The following is a 20,025-nucleotide window of genomic DNA, read 5'->3' as shown; positions in this document are numbered from 1 at the left end:
CGCCAGCCAACAGCCATGCAGGTAGGCTCAGCCTGGCCCACCTACTCAGTGCTCTCCTTGAGTCAGCCCTCAACCTCAGGAGATTTTGTATTAAGTAGTGTTGAGTGATATTTTTTTTAAACAAAAATGTTGATTGTGATAAATAAAGTATTTTGTTGTCACATACAATGTTTGGCGAAATTCTTTTCTAGGTCTTTTGGATCCTTTGGATCTATCAAGCTTAAATATGAAAAAGTATCGGTATCTGTATCGATATCAGCGATACTGGGCCTGTATTTACTTGGTATCAGCTCAATACCAAAATTCCTGGTATCGCCCACCTCTAGTAGTGACAGTAATTCCAACATTTCATCGAGAAAACAGGTAAACTAACCACACAGTACATTGAAACAGCAGTTTACTGTACTTGTCATCACTTTTGATATAATTTCCTGTTACGTGTGTTTTTTGTCTACATAGGATTGAGGGTTGAGGACACCAAGGTAGAAGGGGCCCTGTGTCCACTCGGGCACAACAGACAGCCGCTGTAAACATGATTTTGGCCAACAATTATATCAGGCTGAGAGGAATCCAAGCCAATGTCATCAATGAGCACAATGTTTTCAATAACATCCATCAAGTTTCTCTGTCAACATTAGGCCAAATCCTCAAAAAAAAAAAAAAATCATCTATACATGAAGCACCTGTATTGAGTACCATTTGACAGAAATTCAGAGAGTGAAACATCTGCGTAATGAGTATGTGGAGGTATGCATTATTCACCTTACTGTGGTGTGGTATTGCGCACTGCACACAACCCTTTTGCACGAAAAATTATCTATTGTTTTACTTACTGTGTTTCAGAGAGTCTTGCAAATGAATGGTGATGAAATCCAACATGAATTTACATGCTGATGAGGCTGGATTTACCTTGCAAAAACTAGAAGAAGAGGGAGAAATGTAAATGGACAAAGCAATTACCAATGTGCCAACGCAGCAAGGGGGTAACATCACCCGTTGTGCTGCCATTGCTCAAATAGGGTCCTCCACCGCCATGTGAATCTGGGACCCTATAATGCCAATCTAATACTTGTATTTCTTGACAGACTACATGACATCGTCACAGCAAGTGGACCACATGTAGTACACTGTCTTTTTGGACAATGTATCTTTCCATTTATCTGCTCTGGTCCAGAATTGGTTCTATGAACACCCTGAATTTGCAGCCTTATACCCCCCCTTAACCCAATAAAGGAGTTTTTGTCTGCATGGCGGTGGAAGGTATATGACCTTCGACCCTGTGACTGTTTGCCCCTCATTCATGTCATGGAGCAGGCCTGTGATCTTATCAAAGCAGCTTCAGTGCAGGGGTGGATTCGTCACAGAAGGTGATTCTTCTAACGGTGCCTTGCCAATAAAGACATAACCTGTGATGTGGATGAAATCCAGTGTCCTGATCCAACCAGACATAATGACTAGAGTTGCAGTATTGTTTTGTTGTTGTTGCTTTGGTTTTTCTTCAGAGTTGCTGTAAGTGTATGTACTTTTTGCAACAATTTTTACTTGTTTACACTTTACCGTAGTAATAAAAACTACTATTTTGTTCTGATTTTTATTGTTGATTGATATGTTACTGTAACTGAGTATGGCCAGTATTTTCAGTCTGCAGCATCAGTCTTGTGGAGTGCTTGGAGTGTATACCTCAAAATAATCATGAAGAATGTTGTGGTTTTGTCAATATCTTTTTGCTATTTCCTAAAATGGGGGGTTTTACAAGTATTGATCACAGTCGCGTGTAACTGACTGCAGTAGTGTCTGATCATTTGAAGTGTGTGTTAGTGTGATCAAAAGAGCATTTTTAGAAATGTGTATGTTTTTAAAATATGTGTATATGTTGTGACTGAAGTGCGTCATTTTGCAAACAATCTAGTTTTGCAAATTGAGTGTTTCTGAAAAAAGGAGCCATGTTTGCGTGCAAACAATTTAAAAAAACTGTAAGGTTTAGAGAAAATGGGTGGAGGTTTCAAAAAATGTTTTAGCAATTCAGAAAACCTGTAAAGTATTTTCTGTCCATATGGGGGCGCTGTTACATTTCTTTTAAACCTCTTGTCTTTGTCCAGTTTTGTCCTTAGACATAAATTTAAATAATACAACATTTTAGTTTGACTTTATAAACCCGAAATATATATTAAATCCATTTGAAAAGTAAGCAACAAAACTAAAAAAAAAACGTTTATAAAAATGTGCAGAATATAACATTTGAATTATATCAAATTAAACTGACATTTTTTTTCTTCGTTAAACATACTTTAAATGTATGTTTCAAACGTCTATAAATCGTTTGGATGTCTTTTCTGTGTTGTTTTTATTTTTGTTTACTGGAGTCACTTCGACCACGTGCGACCACCCGTGTGCGCCTTGTTGTGTTTGCGTTTAGCACGCGTCTCGGTGTCGCGCATTGCCAAAAACAAACCTCCGAATCGCGTGTGCGCGCGTCGACTCACACTGTCTTCACGGGTCTGATTGGCTGTTGAACTTTGGCTCCACCCTATCTGTAAATTGATTGGTCGGATGTATGTTATTTCTCTCTCTGATTGGCTGCTATTTGTGGAAGCGGTTGTGTAGCTAAGGCTACTGCTGCTGCCTACGTGCTTTCCAAAGCTCAGATGTCACACATTCAGAGATGAGGGCAGCATTTATTTCTTCCTAAATCAACAACTGAGCGTTCAAAATAGCAGTATTTTCAATTATTCACATAATAAAATAAAAATTAACTATACAGTAAGCAGAAATATGAAGTTTTGGATTTTTTAACATATCATCATCATCCTGTGCCATTGCATTGGAAGAGATCCAATAGAGACGTTTCTGTATTTAAAGACACTACTGTTCTTGATGCATTATGGGACTTTTCTAGTTTTGTATTTTGTGCAAACTTAATATGATTTGGGCAAAAATAAAGTTGCAATGGTCATTTTTGTTGTTTTGTAGAATGTGTAACATAATCAGCTACATTCTAGTCTTTTCCTTTAAACCCCTCCTTCCAAATGACACAAAGTATTTTTGCTTTCCTCTGCAATTTGTGTATTTTATGTACAAACAAGAGTGGCCTGGCTTCATAAAATGCATGCAAACAACATCCTTACTTTACATATACCTACCTTTAACAAGCCTAGACATGTCCCACTGCACATTACAATTTAAAACCTGCTAATCATCATCTTAATATATCAATATGGTCAAAATAGGAAGTTCAGTGGCCCTCACTTGTGTCTATAGGAATCCAAAATTCCAAAGCTGAATACACAGTTATTCAAGGAAGTTTTATGGACAGAGTGGTGGCCAAATGGTTAGTCTGTTTGCTTTTGTAGCAGAATGCTCCCAGTTCAAGGCCACCTCTACCCATTCTCCCTGTAATGTAGTGTTGCATCTGGAAGGGCATCCACTGTGAAAATTGTGCCAAATCAATTCATCTGTTGTGGTGATCCCAAAAGAAGAAGGGAGAAGCTGAAAGTTAAGTTCTGCACTAATGAAAGTTTTATGGACTCACTCACTCCACGATGTTTATTCTTGCCCTCTTAATCATGGGGAGAGTGTATATGTTTGAAAATCAGACTGATCCATGCAGGGGGAACGTTTAGTTTCATGGCACCTCAAGAATCAAAATACAAATAAGATATAAAGTAAAAGGCGGCATGGTGGATTAGTGGTTAGCACTGATGCCTCACAGCAAGAAGGTTGTGGGATCACTTCCCGCCCTTTCTGTGTGGAGTTTGCGTGTTCTCCCCGTGTTTGCGTGGGTTCCATCTAGGTTCCTCCCACATCCAAAGACATGCAGGTCAGGTAAATTTGAACCTTTATATTGACAGTAGGAGTGGGTGTGACTGTGTTTGTCTGTTGATATGTGGCCCTGCGATAGACTGGCATCCTGTCCAGGGTGTACTCTGCATCACGCTCCGTGACTGCTGGGTTAGGCTCCAACACTCCTGTGACCCTTAACTGGAATAAGCGGATATAGAAAATGAATAGATGTAAAAGAATAAAGAAGCTCATGATATACACCAATTGCATAGTAACATAAAAATACATTGTGTAGAATACATATAGATAATTTTAATAATAATGTAATTATTATTTTATTGCCAAATATATTTTCAATTCAGTTGTTCAGTTTTTTTCACAAAAATCCCAGAGTTGAAACTTCAGAAGTAAAAGTTGCTTATATCCAGAACACGTGAAGAATTGTGAAGTTTGAAGAAAGGTTTAAACTGCAACTCCATTATATATATATATATATATATATATATATATATATATATATATATATATATCATAATAAAATCAATCCACACTTCCAACTCTGGAAAGTTCTCAAACTTTACTGCTAACAAAACATTTGTGCTTTGTAAGTCTCACATCCGATAGCACCTGAATGCAGCACAGTTGGAATAAAATGCTCATTTTCCCCCTTCGCACACTTTGTACAAGTTTTAAACCCGAGTAGAAGTAAGAGTTAATAAAAATACATTTTAAATCCCCAGACGACTTAATTTCATAGCGGTGGTGTGTTGTTTTGTTAGCTGTTCGAACAGTCAAAAAGCTTCACGAAGCTGCTTCACGGATGATGGGACTTATTTGAAAAGCTTGCGTGTCATGAATTCAGTAACGATTCGTCGAGGACACTGATAGTTCTTTACACTTTTCTATGCCACCCCGGGCCACGGTGAGGGCGTTTCTCCGCTCCTGGAGCTCCTGTGCCGGCCTGTTGTGATCTCCTGAGCCGGGGGACACGAGACGTGTTTCGGGGTGAGTTCAGAACAAGTGAACCGCTGAACGACATCAGTGCATTTTCAGTTTTTTTTAAACTTTGTACTCTGTTATATTTCACCAATAATAATTTATAGAGCTATTTCATTGTTTAGTCGCACTTTGTTTCGTTCTTGAAGTATTGCGATAATATTTGTTAAATTTTATCTCGCAATTCGAGCCTTGAGTTGCGTTCAGGCGCGTTTGGAAAAATAAATTGTCCGCTCGGTTATCTGAGCGTTTTGGCTGCAGATCTCGGTCAGTGATGCCACGTGAGCAAAGCGACACACAAACACAGCTTTGGTGATGGTCGCGCGCACACAGCCCGCCTCTCTGCAGTCTGCAATGTTGTGTTTACCTGCGTGCTGCTGCTCAGATATGATCAAGCAACACATCTGAGGAATACACAGTCTTACCCTGCAACACGACGATTCTCGTGTTGCATTTGTCAACATTTTTTTTTCTTTTTAATAGAGGAGCGACCTAAAATGAATTATTCGAGTCTATAGGATTGGACGCGCGTCCTCGACGCCAGGACAGCAAGGGTAAGACGAGGACAGGCTGTTGTCCCAGACAGGGTATGTATCACATTGTTTAACTTGACATTATTTATATTGCGTGTCGTCATTCATGGCATCGTATTACATATGTCTGTGTTCACAATGTCAGGATGAAGTGATGATGCAGCAATGACACATGAAACAGGAGGAGGAGGGGCTGCTGTGGTTTTTATTTATTAATATAAAAGTAGAGCAACACTTGATCGATCTATTGATCTGTTTCTATAATTAACTCACAGGGGTGTCTATTTTTGGAATGACTCGATCACCTGTTTTTGTGTTCATGGTGACCTTTCCGTATGTTTTGCTGCCATTTGTGTCTTTAATCAACATCTCATTACCAATGTTGTTTTCTTCTCATATATTTTAATAAATTAAACATTTAATCTTTTTTTTTTTAGAGCGTTAATTTTATAGTCCATCTGTGGGCAGTTTCAGTGAGGAAAAAACAAAACATCCAGAAATGTGAATCACACACGATTAAACCGCATTTGATGTTTAATTTATTTATTCCGATCCATCAAGTCAAAGCAGTCGTTTTCTCATATTTATTTACATATCCGGGCATCTGCAGGCACCCTCCTCCTCTACAGCGGTGCGTTCAACTACATTGTGGAAAAAAGAAAGAGCGCCTCTGCAGTTCCAAAACAGCACCTGCCAAAGCTTTGGTACCCCCGCCTAGGAGGTAAAGATTTTACTGCCTTTTTTTTTCTTTCTCTCTCTGGCATGAGACCTTACAAAAAAATAAATAAATAAAAAGTTAACTCTTTCAAAATGCATTTGAAAGGGAGTATAGGGCTAGAGGCAAGCAAAATGTGATTGGAATTTGAGGCACGTGCAGATGCAGGATCGCTTGCATATAACGTATCACAAGTTATGTACTTTGGTGAAACAGCGCTCTCATGTACAACTGTACTAAGGACTATTGCACAGTCTTACTGCGTTTTGGCTGAAGTATGTGCTCACTGCAGTGCCCTCTAGTTTTCCCTGATTTTTCTATGATTTGCTTCTGTGCCATACATTCACACAGATGTCCGAAATTAGTTTCTGCTATGGTACCTTTTGCGTATTTTATGTATATATACAAATATGGTGTGCTTTTTGATTCCAACTCCCACCTCAGGTCTGGTAGTAGGCATTGGTGCCACACAGCCATGTACAGGTTTATGCAACACTTTTTGTGCATTTCTTGTCAGCAGTATCAGAATTCTGTTATGGTTAGTTTGCTGGCATATTGCATGGGATGTACACATACATACGCATCATCTGTGGGATATGCAAATGTGAAATATTCTTGACTTGGACTTGAACCACATCAGAAATCTTTCACTGTGTAAGACTTCCACATGTCTACAAACCCTTGGTCCAGAGTTAGAATTGTTCAAATTTCCAAACTTTTATGCATTTCAGAAAAATTAAACCCTAACCCATATCTTAATCCTAACCCTAAACCAGCAGTTGCCAACTCTGGTCCACAGGGACATCCTAACATGCACATCTTCCATCTGTCATGCCCTGTCAAAAGCTGATTAACTTACTCAGGTGTGCTCAGCCAATCAGAATCTAACAACACCTGGATGAAAAAATGGGGGAGCAGCTGAAGGGACTTACTTTGTATATTGTGCACCTACTTCAATTAATTCTTTTAAGGCTTATCATAAAAAAATATGTATTTTTGTGTTGCTAAGAATCTGTTTGTGTTTGTTACCTAATCTTAGCTATATATTTTTGGCATGTATCTGCATGCATTTGGTTGATTTTAATGTGTTCTTATTGGCCTTTATTGTTTTATTCCTGTGTATTAATTGAAAGGTTGTTGACACATTAACGCTCATTCAGAAACTGCACTACCGCCGTTTTTCCCACGGGACTTTGAAGGTAGCACGCAGAGACACAGCCTCTGATTGGCTCGCTCCGCTGTTAATCACAGTATCAGCGCCCTCCCACCCAGTGACGTTGCGTAGCAAAGTAACCAGGCCAGTCTGTAACGCACACAAAAGACACAACAAAAGCCCGTGTTGGCGAAAATGACATCCGTCAGCAGCTAAAGGAGACAACAATAAGTTGTGCTGTGACAGCGCCACACATGGACCGGAACCTGGGTCGTCGACACGCGTTTATGTAACTCTCAAAAAAAAAAAAAAACACCAAGAAAATATCGGTGACTTCATCAAGCAGTTTTCCAGCAGGCTGCGTTGTGCTCAGATCTGATCCAGGTGGTGAGTACAGCAGGGCCAGTGTTTACACTGTACAGAACATCCACGAACAACCCCCGAACCGGTGCCGTGCTGGCTTCACGGACTGCGCCAGGCTCGGAAAATAAACAACAGAACCAGCTAGCGGGTCGACGCTGTTGCGTCGGTTCAACGTCGTGTTCTTTGTTGGAGATAAAGACAGAAGAGGAGTAAGGAGGGGGGTTAATGTGCACTTTTATAACCTGTGTATGTCAAGTCGTGTTACTTCTTCCAGATTGTCTTTAAACACGTAGAGTCCATCAAAGTGCGTGTGGTGTTTTTGTTTGGTGACACAGTTGTATGCTGCTGCTGCTGCTGCTGACGACTCTTTTGTCTGGACTCTTTTCCTGTTGGTGGTGAACTCTGCTGCTGCTTCTTTGTTTGCGCTGTGGAATCAGCTGTTCCTGTCTCTTCAATCTGCTCAACCTTCTTTTTTTTTTTTTTTTTTTTTTCTTGTTTGGTTTTGTTTTGTTCTAGACTGCGGGCTCACAGGATCGAAATGAGCTTTGTTTGATCCAGAACGTGACTTGTGACCATGTGCTTTGTGAAGGACAAAGGGACAGCTACTTGGAATGGATATATATATATAATTTTTTTTTTTAAATAAACTTTTACAAAACACATAAACCCAAAGAAACATTCAAGACAAATACTGTGCTGTTAAACTAGTCAACATATCTGTACACTTGCAGCATATTATGATTACTTGCAGCATATATTCTCTGTATTTTTTAATTATGTGTACAGCAAAAATATAGATGAGTGGGTGAGGGAGATAATCCATCCCAGTCATTTGTGAACTAGTAAATTCTGTCATCATCTACACCTCCAACTTTAAAAGGGAAAAGAATGAATACAAACAGATTTCAAATCTGGTGAGGTTTGATGCACCCAAAACAATTGTAAAAGCGTGTTTATTTAATGTCCCATAGATGTGTCGGCCACCTGCTGGGTGCAGCACCCACCTTCATTTGTGATAGCAGTGTAATTCAGTTACCCTGTGGAGATAGATGATTCATGGAAAGTATGGAAAGAGATAATAGCTAAACTTTTTGTAAGTGCTACAAATTACTCAGCAAACTCTAAACACTATTCTGAAACGGGACTTCTCCTGAAGCAGGCAAGCACAGAATATTATGTCAGTGGTGCCGCGAGATGGACTGAAGCTGCACTGTGACTCTGGAAGGACTTCCTCGGGGACGTTCAGGAACCTGTCGAGCAGAACCTGTGCAAAGATCTTTCCATCACTGCTGAGGAGGGAGATGCCACGGTAGTTTCTGCAGGTGGAGTGATCCCCCTTCTTGATGATGGTCGTGATGGTGGCGTCCTTCAGGTCTGCAGATACAGCTTTCGTCTCCCATATGCACAGGATCAACATGAATAGCCTGGTCCTCATGCAATGCCCATATGAGGAATGAGTTCCAAGGGGAAGCTGTTGAGTCCGGGTTTCTTCCATGCCTTCATGCGCATCATTGCTTTCTGAAACTCTGTGTAGGAGGGAGAAAGTGACATCCACTGCCTGACAGGGTGTTGGGGAACCTTACAGAGCAGGTCATCAGCCATGGTAGATGGACAACTCAGGAGTGTCTTTCCGATTTGCAAGGATGGCTTGAACTTTGTAGGTGGTTGCCCTGTCGGCCAACTGGAGGGTGTTGGTACCTCCGTGACAAGGTCCAAAGATTTCCTTTGCTGCAGTGTAGAAGCGCCGGAGGTCTCTGCTGTCAGCGTAGGACTGTATCTCTTTTGCTTTGTCTTGCCACCAGAAGTTATGCATCTCCTGAAGCCTCCGCTGGCATGCTTGCTTTGCCTCATGGAAGCAAGTGAGCGCAGGTAGGGCGAGTCGCCCGTGCAAGGCGGGCAGATCTCTTTTGGTCAATCAGTTGTTGTGTATCAGCATAATTTTGGTCAAACCAGTCTTGATGGGAACAATTGGAATAGCTGATTATATCCTCTGTACCCTTTGTGATAATGCCATGGCGCACGGACCAATTTGCTTCCACAGAGTCCCGAAGAGGTGCTGGTGGTGGTGCATCATTTAGAAGCTTTGTAAGACCATTAAAGTAGTTGTCTTGGCTTGCAGGGATCTTCACCCTTGCGACTTTGAAGAGCTGTGCCCTCTTTGCTGGTCTGTTTTGGCGGAAGAAGTTACACAGTCAGCATCTTAGGCCGGATATGAGGCGCCGATGGTCTGCCTGGCAGTTGTCGGGACCGGGCATGCTGCGTGTCAAAAGGATGTTGCCCCAGTCATGTTAATGGGTGAGGATGTAGTTGTGGATGGTCCAGTGCTTTGACTGTGGGTGGTTTCCAGGTGGTGGTGTGATGATTTCGGAGCCAGAAGAGGGTATGGTGATGACCAACTCATTTTTAGCACATAGACCAAAGAGGAAGAGTCTGTTGGAGTTGCAGGATCCAAGGCCCTGTTTGCCCAGAATGCCCTCCCAGAGTTCATGGTCGCATCCGACTCTGGCATTGAAATCCCCATGCACGAGGAGCTTGTCTCTGCTGGGGACAGCTTGGATAGTACTATTTAGGGCAGCGTAGAAGAACTCGACATCATGCTCAAAGATCAGCGTCAGGTAGTTGCTGTCACGGAGCGGCACATGAAGGGTCATGAGACGTTTGTTTTTGGAGGTTAGGACCAGGCTGTAATGATTCATGGTCATTGTCTTGATTGCAAAGCCAACACTGTGGATCTGCTGCTCTTCAGCATCTTTCCCTTTCCAGAAGAAGGCGTAGTTGGCACCAACTTTGGAGAGACTCCCCTCTCTGGCGAGTCTTGTTTTGGAGGGGGCAGTGACATCAATGTTGAAGGGGTCCAGCTCCCGGCTCACAAGAGCAGTGCATCGGTGAGGTCTCTCTGTGTCGTCATGGTCCACAAGGGTCCTCACATTCCATGCTCCCACCTGAAGGGGTTCGGTTTCAGGTTTCTTCTCATGTTTTGACCACATAAGTAGGTCGCCACTGGCTATGGTAGCCAGTCGGGGGGTTAGTAGTGACTGATGTTTGCACCCACCTTTTCTAGGAGTCTCTCCATTTGGAGTGGGCTGTGGTACTCATAAATAGGCCAACCCACTTGCACCTGTAGCTGCCGAACTACTATGCCACCACTACTTTGTGGGTAGAATAACCTTCATGCATGGACTGCCAGTGTGTGGCTCCAGAATGGAGACTTCCAGCTGAGCAACCCTGTCCCCGTCATCCAGAGTACCATCTCCACGGGACTTTTTTGAAGGTTGAGGCTCATTGGTCCTGCCACAGATAGACTTCATGTGAGTTTGTTGTGATGAACCTGAGACCAACGTACTTTGGGCATCTGTCTTCTCCAGCGGCACCATTGGGGATGGAGATGTGGTGGTCCTGGTTTGGGTGCTTGCAGCGAGCTGCTTTGATGATTCAATTATAGTCTAGGTCTGCCTTAAAACACGGCAGTTTCACTGGCACGGCTCTAATCCGCCTGTTGTGAAACAGTTATCATTGGAGACTTGAAGGTTCCAAAACCCTAGTAACCCAAGGGCCCACTCGGTTTTGTGACGTCGACCACACTCGCCAGTCAGAGTGATTAGTAATGGTCACTTGTGTGCTTCCTATAGGTTTCAAGGTTGGAGTGCCCTGAAAACCACACGACCTCCCCACTCCACCTGGATGCAGTTTAATGTCATACCCACTAATTTTAATATGACTACAAAAAAGTAAAAAACAAAAAAGGGTTAAAATATGAGAATTTGCTGCTGGTTACACTTGTTTGGGGTGGGCCATATGATGATCTTTGGAATAGATTCACCATCCACAATCTTTATCCTGATGATCCCTGCAGCTTAAGCTGAACTTGTGATCATGATTAGTTGTGCATTGGTTTGATCATTGCTATTCTTCATCCGCTAATGTTGCTGTCTCTTTGCAAAAGTTGTATCATTAAGTTGTGTAGTACTTCCAGTATGCGTCCTCCTGATTATGTCACAACCAAGCTCACTTTTGCTTAAGGCCTAAGTCTGCTGTGCAGAATTGCTGTATGCCAGTGTTGCTTTGGGTCAAAGCAGTTAAAGGGAATTATGGGTAGTCAGCTGGCTTATAGAGCCTTTTTGATGGCATGACGTCTATCCCTCCACCCTTTCAACCTCATGTTGTCACAAGGACGGCATTTGTTTGTATTTACTGCTGTGGTCTAGTGACTGGCCTGAATGGGGGCAAAATAAAAGAGAAACTGGGCAAACTCTATGTTCACACCAAGCATCAATAAACAGCTGAATCTCAGTGGATGAGAAACCCCCAAAAATGTTTTATTTTGAAATGTGTCCCCCAGGAAAGAGAAGATGAGTCTGAAAACTATTTACCCTCTGGGCTTCTTCTACACTTGCAGTTGCTGGTACTGTATGTCACTGCCCCTAGTGGAACAAAATAAGATGGGGAAAATAACTTTTTTGTTCACCTTTTTTGTAAAATATTTTATAGAACTTTCTCTTACACCTCTTTTCTGTATGTAGCTATGATGACCAGTTACCCCTTCATTTATATAGAAGCCTCCATATTGTCCAATGTATGTTTGAAGCACCTCCTTCTATTGTTTTTGGTCCAGAATTTGCCTTTTATGTATCAAAAGGTGTAACTGGAGAAATAAAAAGAAAGTTGTCCTCATCTTTTTGGTCTCTGTAGTACTCTGTAGCTGTGTTCCTATTACGTACAACTGGATGAGGGGGGGAAAGAGCCTCTTATGGCTACTGTGGTCTCCTTAAAGTAATGCTTTTATTTGCATTGTACATTAGATGGTGTCTCTTGTATAAATGGATATTGTACATATAGTATGTGGAAACAAGGCAACAGCAGGGAAAAACTGCTTTTGCACTCTACACAAAGCGCAAATAGTTATGACACTGGGACTGATGGTTAGAATGTAAAATGCTTTCTTTCCCAGACTGCACAGCTAAGCTTTTTTTTTTTTTCCTCTTCCTTTTTTTAACCTTTTAGCTTCCTTAGCAGGTGACATTAGTAATTATTAGTAATGTTGCCGTGGTCTCAATAGGAAGTTAAAAGCCAATCTTTTTAAAGTTCCAGGCAGGTTTACATTACGGTGTGATTCAAGCAGACTCGAATTTTAACAAAACTTGGCTCAGAGATGGAACCTACCCAGAAACGAACTTCCCCAAAATTTCTCCACCAAAAACCAAACGGTGACCTTGCCAAGGGTCATCAAAGTTCAAGGCAGAAATACGCAAAAACTGATATTTCATTTAATTCCCATCTTTCAAGTGGTGTAACATTCAGCACCATCATGTCCCCAAGCTAGTTTAACTATCACATGACTTATGGAGGCAAACTCTTTCATCTTGCATACATATTAGGTTGGGGGATCAATGGCGCTGAATATAGGGGGCGCTCAAACTCTGGTCATTTTGCAAAATTGGCTTGATCCTTAAAAAAAATTGGCTCTTAATTTGTTTGTTTTGCAATTGTGAAAATTCTGCCAAACACTTTCGTTTCTCGTGCACATTGGTCGTAGTCTGTGGCTCTGATCACAGATATCAGAGCGGCACCTATCAATGTCCAAATTTTTCAGCACTGTAGCAACACCATCAAAACACAATAAAGGAGGAGGTGTCTTGCAACAGTAATGTAAACATGCATTTAGGAGGGAAAAAATGTATTTTAATGTTGTTGCCATCCTCAGTTCAGTGACAGTGTGGCAGCACATGTTGCACACTGGAACATGTTGAATTGTTGACATTGTTTGGTAGTGAGTTGTTAAGAGATTTGGGTGCAGCTGCCAGTGCTGTTCAGCTGAAATCCAGAGATGTGAAGCAACCTCGTAGACTCTGTTACTCCTGAAACAATCCATCGGTTCACAGGTTGTCAAAAAAAAAAAAAATCTTAAGTATTTTGATAGATGATAGTTTTACATCATTTGTTAAGAAAAAAGTCTGAGCGAGTTTCAGATGGTGATGACGTAGAAGAGTGACGTGCGTTTGTGTGCTTACCTTTCCCTGTGCACGTGCCATTGAGATTAAACTGGGTTCATTGAGAAAGGAGATTTTGTTCTTTTCACGTGGGGATTATTCCTCAGCACCTGTGCAGATTATATATATGTATGTGGCTTCTCTGTGCCACTGGGGTTCCACTTTTGCATTCGCTTTTAAGCTTTCCTTGTGTGTGTTGCAGACTTGCACCGCTTCACATCATGACTGCTTCCTGTTGAATTGCGGAAGCTCCTTTGTTTTTCGTCTGGCTTCTGTCTCTGCCGCCAGGCTTCCTGTTGCAGCACATTGAGCTCAGCTGGAAACTTCTTGACTGTAGCAGTGCTTTGCTGTGACTTGGGATTGTTGTTGGTTTCAGTGCCTAGTTAGTAGTTTTTTTTGTTTTTTTTTTCTTATCAGTTGAGTGAGGGAAGACATACAGGGCCCTTCAAGGTGCAGAGAAAATCATACAAGCAAACGCATATGGACTACAAGATGGTTTCTCTTCCTAGTCATGGTTTTATGTTAAATTATAAATGTCTTTATCCATATTTTTGGTCAACAAGTTGAAGTCCATCCATAACAATATCAGTTGTGATAGTCAGTTACAAGCACAAGCCCAAACTTGTCAATTCCAACACTTGTCAAAAGTGAGACATCAAAGTGCGAGATTAAAAAAGGGAGGGTTTTTGTAAAGGAATTTAATACGTAGTGAAGGTATCACTTTATATTTTAAAAATATGGATTTTTTTATATACAGAACATGTATTATGAAAGTAACCTCCAATAAAAGTGTCTTTCTGTGTTGTGGAGGATGTTTACACCTAAATTATAAATTAAGTGTGGACAAAGATGCCTGATGAATTTATTAATCCATTGTTATTGTTAATGGAAATGTGTTCAGTGTGATTTTTTTTTTATTGTCACCCCTTTGAGTCTGGTCTGCTTGAGGTTTCTTCCTCAGAGGGAGTTTTTCCTTACCACTGTTGTTCTGGGGGTTGGTAAGGTTAGACCTTACCAGTGTGAAGCACTTTGAGGCAACTCTGTTGTGATTTGGCGCTATATAAATGAAAATAAATTGAAATTATTATATTTACATGCTAAATATATAGCTTGTATCCTAGCAGCAATTTTGTGAACATGTGACAGACAACATAACATCCCAGCTTGAATCAAATAATGACTATGTAGGAAAAAGATAACCAAATATTTTTATATACATGGTGGGGGTGGAGGGTCAATTCATAGACGCATCACAATGCAAACTTAAGATGGTGCTGAATAGACTGTTGTTACATTGATTGGTGCATGCCCACTGGTACTCCACAAGTCGCTCATGTAGAACGCCGTGGGTACACAGACATGACTGAATCTATGGATAACATTGTGATAAATGTCCATAACTTGCCCAAAGAAAGGTGGACAAAGTCCCTTAAGCATGTCCCTTTTGTGACAATTTGAACAATAAGACCGTATTTAATAGAGAGCATTTCTGTTGTCAGCTGTAATCCTGTACACACTGTGCGCACATTATGTTTTTTTTTTGACAGTTTTTTAATTCGGCACACAAAATATTCAAATAGAAAAAAATGAACAATTCCACAAACAAACACAGACAAAACTAGTGAGTCCGAAAGGGTGTGGGCTGAAGCAAAGCTTATTAGCGCCCACCCCTGCTAGTACAAGACCAACAATTCTAATCAGTCATCAATCAATCAATCAATCAATTTTTTTTTATATAGCGCCAAATCACAACAAACAGTTGCCCCAAGGCGCTTTATATTGTAAGGCAAGGCCATACAATAATTATGTAAAACCCCAACGGTCAAAACGACCGTTGGGGTCATATTTACATAAATATAAATTCACTACTACATGTCGACACAGACATACACATCAATATACTATTCACTTATAATTATATTTATATAGTACCAGATCATAAGAAAGTCAAATCAAGGCACTTTACGCCAGTAAGGACTAGCCTTACCAACCCCCAGAGCAAGCACTAGGCAACTGTGGTGAGGAAAAACTCCCTATAAGGAAGAAACCTCAAGCAGACCAGGCTCTTGGGGGTGACCCTCTGCTTGGGTTGTGCCACGTATACCTATATACATACGTATATACTTTACAAACATAAATATATACATACATATACAGTCACTTATATCAATCAATCAATCAATCAATTTTTTTTATATAGCGCCAAATCACAACAAACAGTTGCCCCAAGGCGCTTTATATTGTAAGGCAAGGCCATACAATAATGATGTAAAACCCCAACGGTCAAAACGACCCCCTGTGAGCAAGCACTTGGCTACAGTGGGAAGGAAAAACTCCCTTTTAACAGGAAGAAACCTCCAGCAGAACCAGGCTCAGGGAGGGGCAGTCTTCTGCTGGGACTGGTTGGGGCTGAGGGAGAGAACCAGGAAAAGACATGCTGTGGAGGGAGCAGAGATCGATCACTAATGATTAAATGCAGAGTGGTGCATACAGAGCAAAAAGAGAAAGAAACACTCAGTGCATCATGGGAACCCCCCAGCAGTCTACGTCTATAGCAGCATAACTAAGGGATGGTTCAGGGTCACCTGATCCAGCCCTAACTATAAGCTTTAGCAAAAAGAAAGTTTTAAGCCTAATCTTAAAAGTAGAGAGGGTGTCTGTCTCCCTGATCTGAATTGGGAGCTGGTTCCACAGGAGAGGAGCCTGAAAGCTGAAGGCTCTGCCTCCCATTCTACTCTTACAAACCCTAGGAACTACAAGTAAGCCTGCAGTCTGAGAGCGAAGCGCTCTATTGGGGTGATATGGTACTACGAGGTCCCTAAGATAAGATGCGACCTGATTATTCAAAACCTTATAAGTAAGAAGAAGAATTTTAAATTCTATTCTAGAATTAACAGGAAGCCAATGAAGAGAGGCCAATATGGGTGAGATATGCTCTCTCCTTCTAATCCCCGTCAGTACTCTAGCTGCAGCATTTTGAATTAACTGAAGGCTTTTTAGGGAACTTTTAGGACAACCTGATAATGATGAATTACAATAGTCCAGCCTAGAGGAAATAAATGCATGAATTAGTTTTTCAGCATCACTCTGAGACAAGACCTTTCTGATTTTAGAGATATTGCGTACATGCAAAAAAGCAGTCCTACATATTTGTTTAATATGCGCTTTGAATGACATATCCTGATCAAAAATGACTCCAAGATTTCTCACAGTATTACTAGAGGTCAGGGTAATGCCATCCAGAGTAAGGATCTGGTTAGACACCATGTTTCTAAGATTTGTGGGGCCAAGTACAATAACTTCAGTTTTATCTGAGTTTAAAAGCAGGAAATTAGAGGTCATCCATGTCTTTATGTCTGTAAGACAATCCTGCAGTTTAACTAATTGGTGTGTGTCCTCTGGCTTCATGGATAGATAAAGCTGGGTATCATCTGCGTAACAATGAAAATTTAAGCAATACCGTCTAATAATACTGCCTAAGGGAAGCATGTATAAAGTGAATAAAATTGGTCCTAGCACAGAACCTTGTGGAACTCCATAATTAACTTTAGTCTGTGGAGAAGATTCCCCATTTACATGAACAAATTGTAATCTATTAGACAAATATGATTCAAACCACCGCAGCGCAGTGCCTTTAATACCTATGGCATGCTCTAATCTCTGTAATAAAATTTTATGGTCAACAGTATCAAAAGCAGCACTGAGGTCCAACAGAACAAGCACAGAGATGAGTCCACTGTCCGAGGCCATAAGAGATCATTTGTAACCTTCACTAATGCTGTTTCTGTACTATGATGAATTCTAAAACCTGACTGAAACTCTTCAAATAGACCATTCCTCTGCAGATGATCAGTTAGCTGTTTTACAACTACCCTTTCAAGAATTTTTGAGAGAAAAGGAAGGTTGGAGATTGGCCTATAATTAGCTAAGATAGCTGGGTCAAGTGATGGCTTTTTAAGTAATGGTTTAATTACTGCCACCTTAAAAGCCTGTGGTACATAGCCAACTAACAAAGATAGATTGATCATATTTAAGATCGAAGCATTAAATAATGGTAGGGCTTCCTTGAGCAGCCTGGTAGGAATGGGGTCTAATAGACATGTTGATGGTTTGGATGAAGTAACTAATGAAAAACTCAGACAGAACAATCGGAGAGAAAGAGTCTAACCAAATACCGGCATCACTGAAAGCAGCCAAAGATAACGATACATCTTTGGGATGGTTATGAGTAATTTTTTCTCTAATAGTTAAAATTTTGTTAGCAAAGAAAGTCATGAAGTCATTACTAGTTAAAGTTAATGGAATACTCTCAATAGAGCTCTGACTCTTTGTCAGCCTGGCTACAGTGCTGAAAAGAACCTGGGGTTGTTCTTATTTTCTTCAATTAGTGATGAGTAGAAAGATGTCCTAGCTTTACGGAGGGCTTTTTTATAGAGCAACAGACTCTTTTTCCAGGCTAAGTGAAGATCTTCTAAATTAGTGAGACGCCATTTCCTCTCCAACTTACGGGTTATCTGCTTTAAGCTGCGAGTTTGTGAGTTATACCACGGAGTCAGGCACTTCTGATTTAAAGCTCTCTTTTTCAGAGGAGCTACAGCATCCAAAGTTGTCTTCAATGAGGATGTAAAACTACTGACGAGATACTCTATCTCCCTTACAGAGTTTAGGTAGCTACTCGGCACTGTGTTGGTATATGGCATTAGAGAACATAAAGAAGGAATCATATCCTTAAACCTAGTTACAGCGCTTTCTGAAAGACTTCTAGTGTAATGAAACTTATTCCCCACCGCTGGGTAGTCCACCAGAGTAAATGTAAATGTTATTAAGAAATGATCAGACAGAAGGGAGTTTTCAGGGAATACTGTTAAGTCTTCTATTTCCATACCATAAGTCAGAACAAGATCTAAGATATGATTAAAGTGGTGGGTGGACTCATTTACTTTTTGAGCAAAGCCAACAGAGTCTAATAATAGATTAAATGCAGTGTTGAGGCTGTCATTCTCAGCATCTGTGTGGATGTTAAAATCGCCCACTATAATTATCTTATCGTGGGCGATTATCTTTTTGACAAGTAACTCATTATAATATGTTTTTTTACTGAGTGTCATGATATTGATTAACTTATTCTTATATGTTTTATACTTACTTTCAGCTTCCTTAGTTCGTAGTTTTATGAATTGTTTATATAGTACGTTTTTCTTTTTACATGCCCTCTGAAGTCCCTTAGTTATCCATGGTTTGTTGCTATATTGATTTCTATATATTTTGTCAACAAATGGACAGTGTTTATTATACAAACTGGAAAAAAATGGAAATGAAAGCATCATATGACCTGTCAACATCATCAACAAAAACATCTGACCAATTCTGACTTGATAAATCCTCCCTTAAATTATCAATTGTTTCAGGTGTTACTTTTCTACTCATGAATTTGGTATTGCTTCGATACTTACAACAACCCTCCAATGCAAAGACTGAGAAAACTGGCAAGTGATCACTGATATCACTGACCAGTAGTCCCCCACTAAGATTACCGGATATAACGTTAGTTAAAATATTGTCAATGAGAGTTGTTGAGTCCATAGTTATTCTGCTAGGATGAATGATGGTTGGAAACAGCCCTAAACAGTACAAGGTGTTTATAAATGAGGTAATTTGTGGATGATTGTGAGGGTTTAAAAAATCTATATTGAAATCTCCACAGACAAATAAATGCTTATTTCTGTTGATTTTGTTGTACATTCCTAAGATAATGTCAATATTTGTCCCAGGAGCTCTGTAAATGCAACTAACAACTATGTTTTTGGAGTTTATAGATGTCATTTCTATGGTAACACATTCCATGATGTTGTCCACTGTAAATGACATGTTGTTAATGACTTTACAGTTATAATCTGACCTTACATACAATGCAACGCCTCCGCCCCTTCTCGTCTGCCTATTAACCAGGAACAATTCATAACCATCAAGATATACCAGATCTTTATTATCCTCATTTAACCATGTTTCTGAAATTGCAATAACTGAAAAACGTTTTTTGGATGTTTTCAAACAATCATTAATAGTGGACAGATTACGAGAAAGACTTCTGCTGTTGAAATGTATAATTGAAAAATTTTCATCATTGATTTTAGAATTTTTGAATTGTTCTTCTGTAAAATATTTGCACTGTCTCACAATATTCTCACTGAAAAAGGTATCAGGATCATTTTCAGATTCGAAGGGGTGGTTAGCAGAGTTATTATAATTAAATGTATCTAGACAGAGCTCCTGGGCAGAAATAAACGGATCATTATCCTTAGTCATTATGTCTCTCTTGTCTCCGGGTGTAGATGATGTGGATGAGTGGGTTGCTCCAGTCTGCATCATGGTGCTGTGATGTGTTTGAGTCCTCATACCTATTGTTCATATTTATCCAGCTCCTCAATGTTCCTTATTGCCATGACTTTTGCTTGTTCTGGTGATCCGTTCAGTTTGATGAATATTTTACAGTTTGAA

The 20,025-nt window shown here is 40.4% G+C and overlaps 1 protein-coding gene across 3 annotated transcripts in view; it reads left to right on the top strand.

The window, feature by feature from the left end:
• Positions 1-5,089: 5,089 nt before the first annotated feature.
• The window catches only part of ypel1 (yippee-like 1), a 102,165-nt gene continuing 87,229 nt past the window's right edge, over positions 5,090-20,025 (top strand). The window contains exons 1-2 of one of the 3 annotated variants that reach the window (XM_034171154.1): positions 5,090-5,363; positions 5,920-6,030. The gene's annotated coding sequence lies outside the window, so the exon portion shown is untranslated. Of the gene's footprint in view, positions 5,364-5,919; positions 6,031-7,244; positions 7,565-20,025 lie in introns of those variants that run through there. The other 2 variants (XM_034171156.1, XM_034171155.1) reach the window with 2 other exon arrangements.

This window comes from Thalassophryne amazonica, chromosome 5 (assembly GCF_902500255.1).
Source record: "Thalassophryne amazonica chromosome 5, fThaAma1.1, whole genome shotgun sequence".
In the NCBI taxonomy this organism is placed as follows: domain Eukaryota; kingdom Metazoa; phylum Chordata; class Actinopteri; order Batrachoidiformes; family Batrachoididae; genus Thalassophryne; species Thalassophryne amazonica.
The sequence above is the reverse complement of the archived record's forward strand: the minus strand, read 5'-3'. Positions and strand labels throughout refer to the sequence as shown.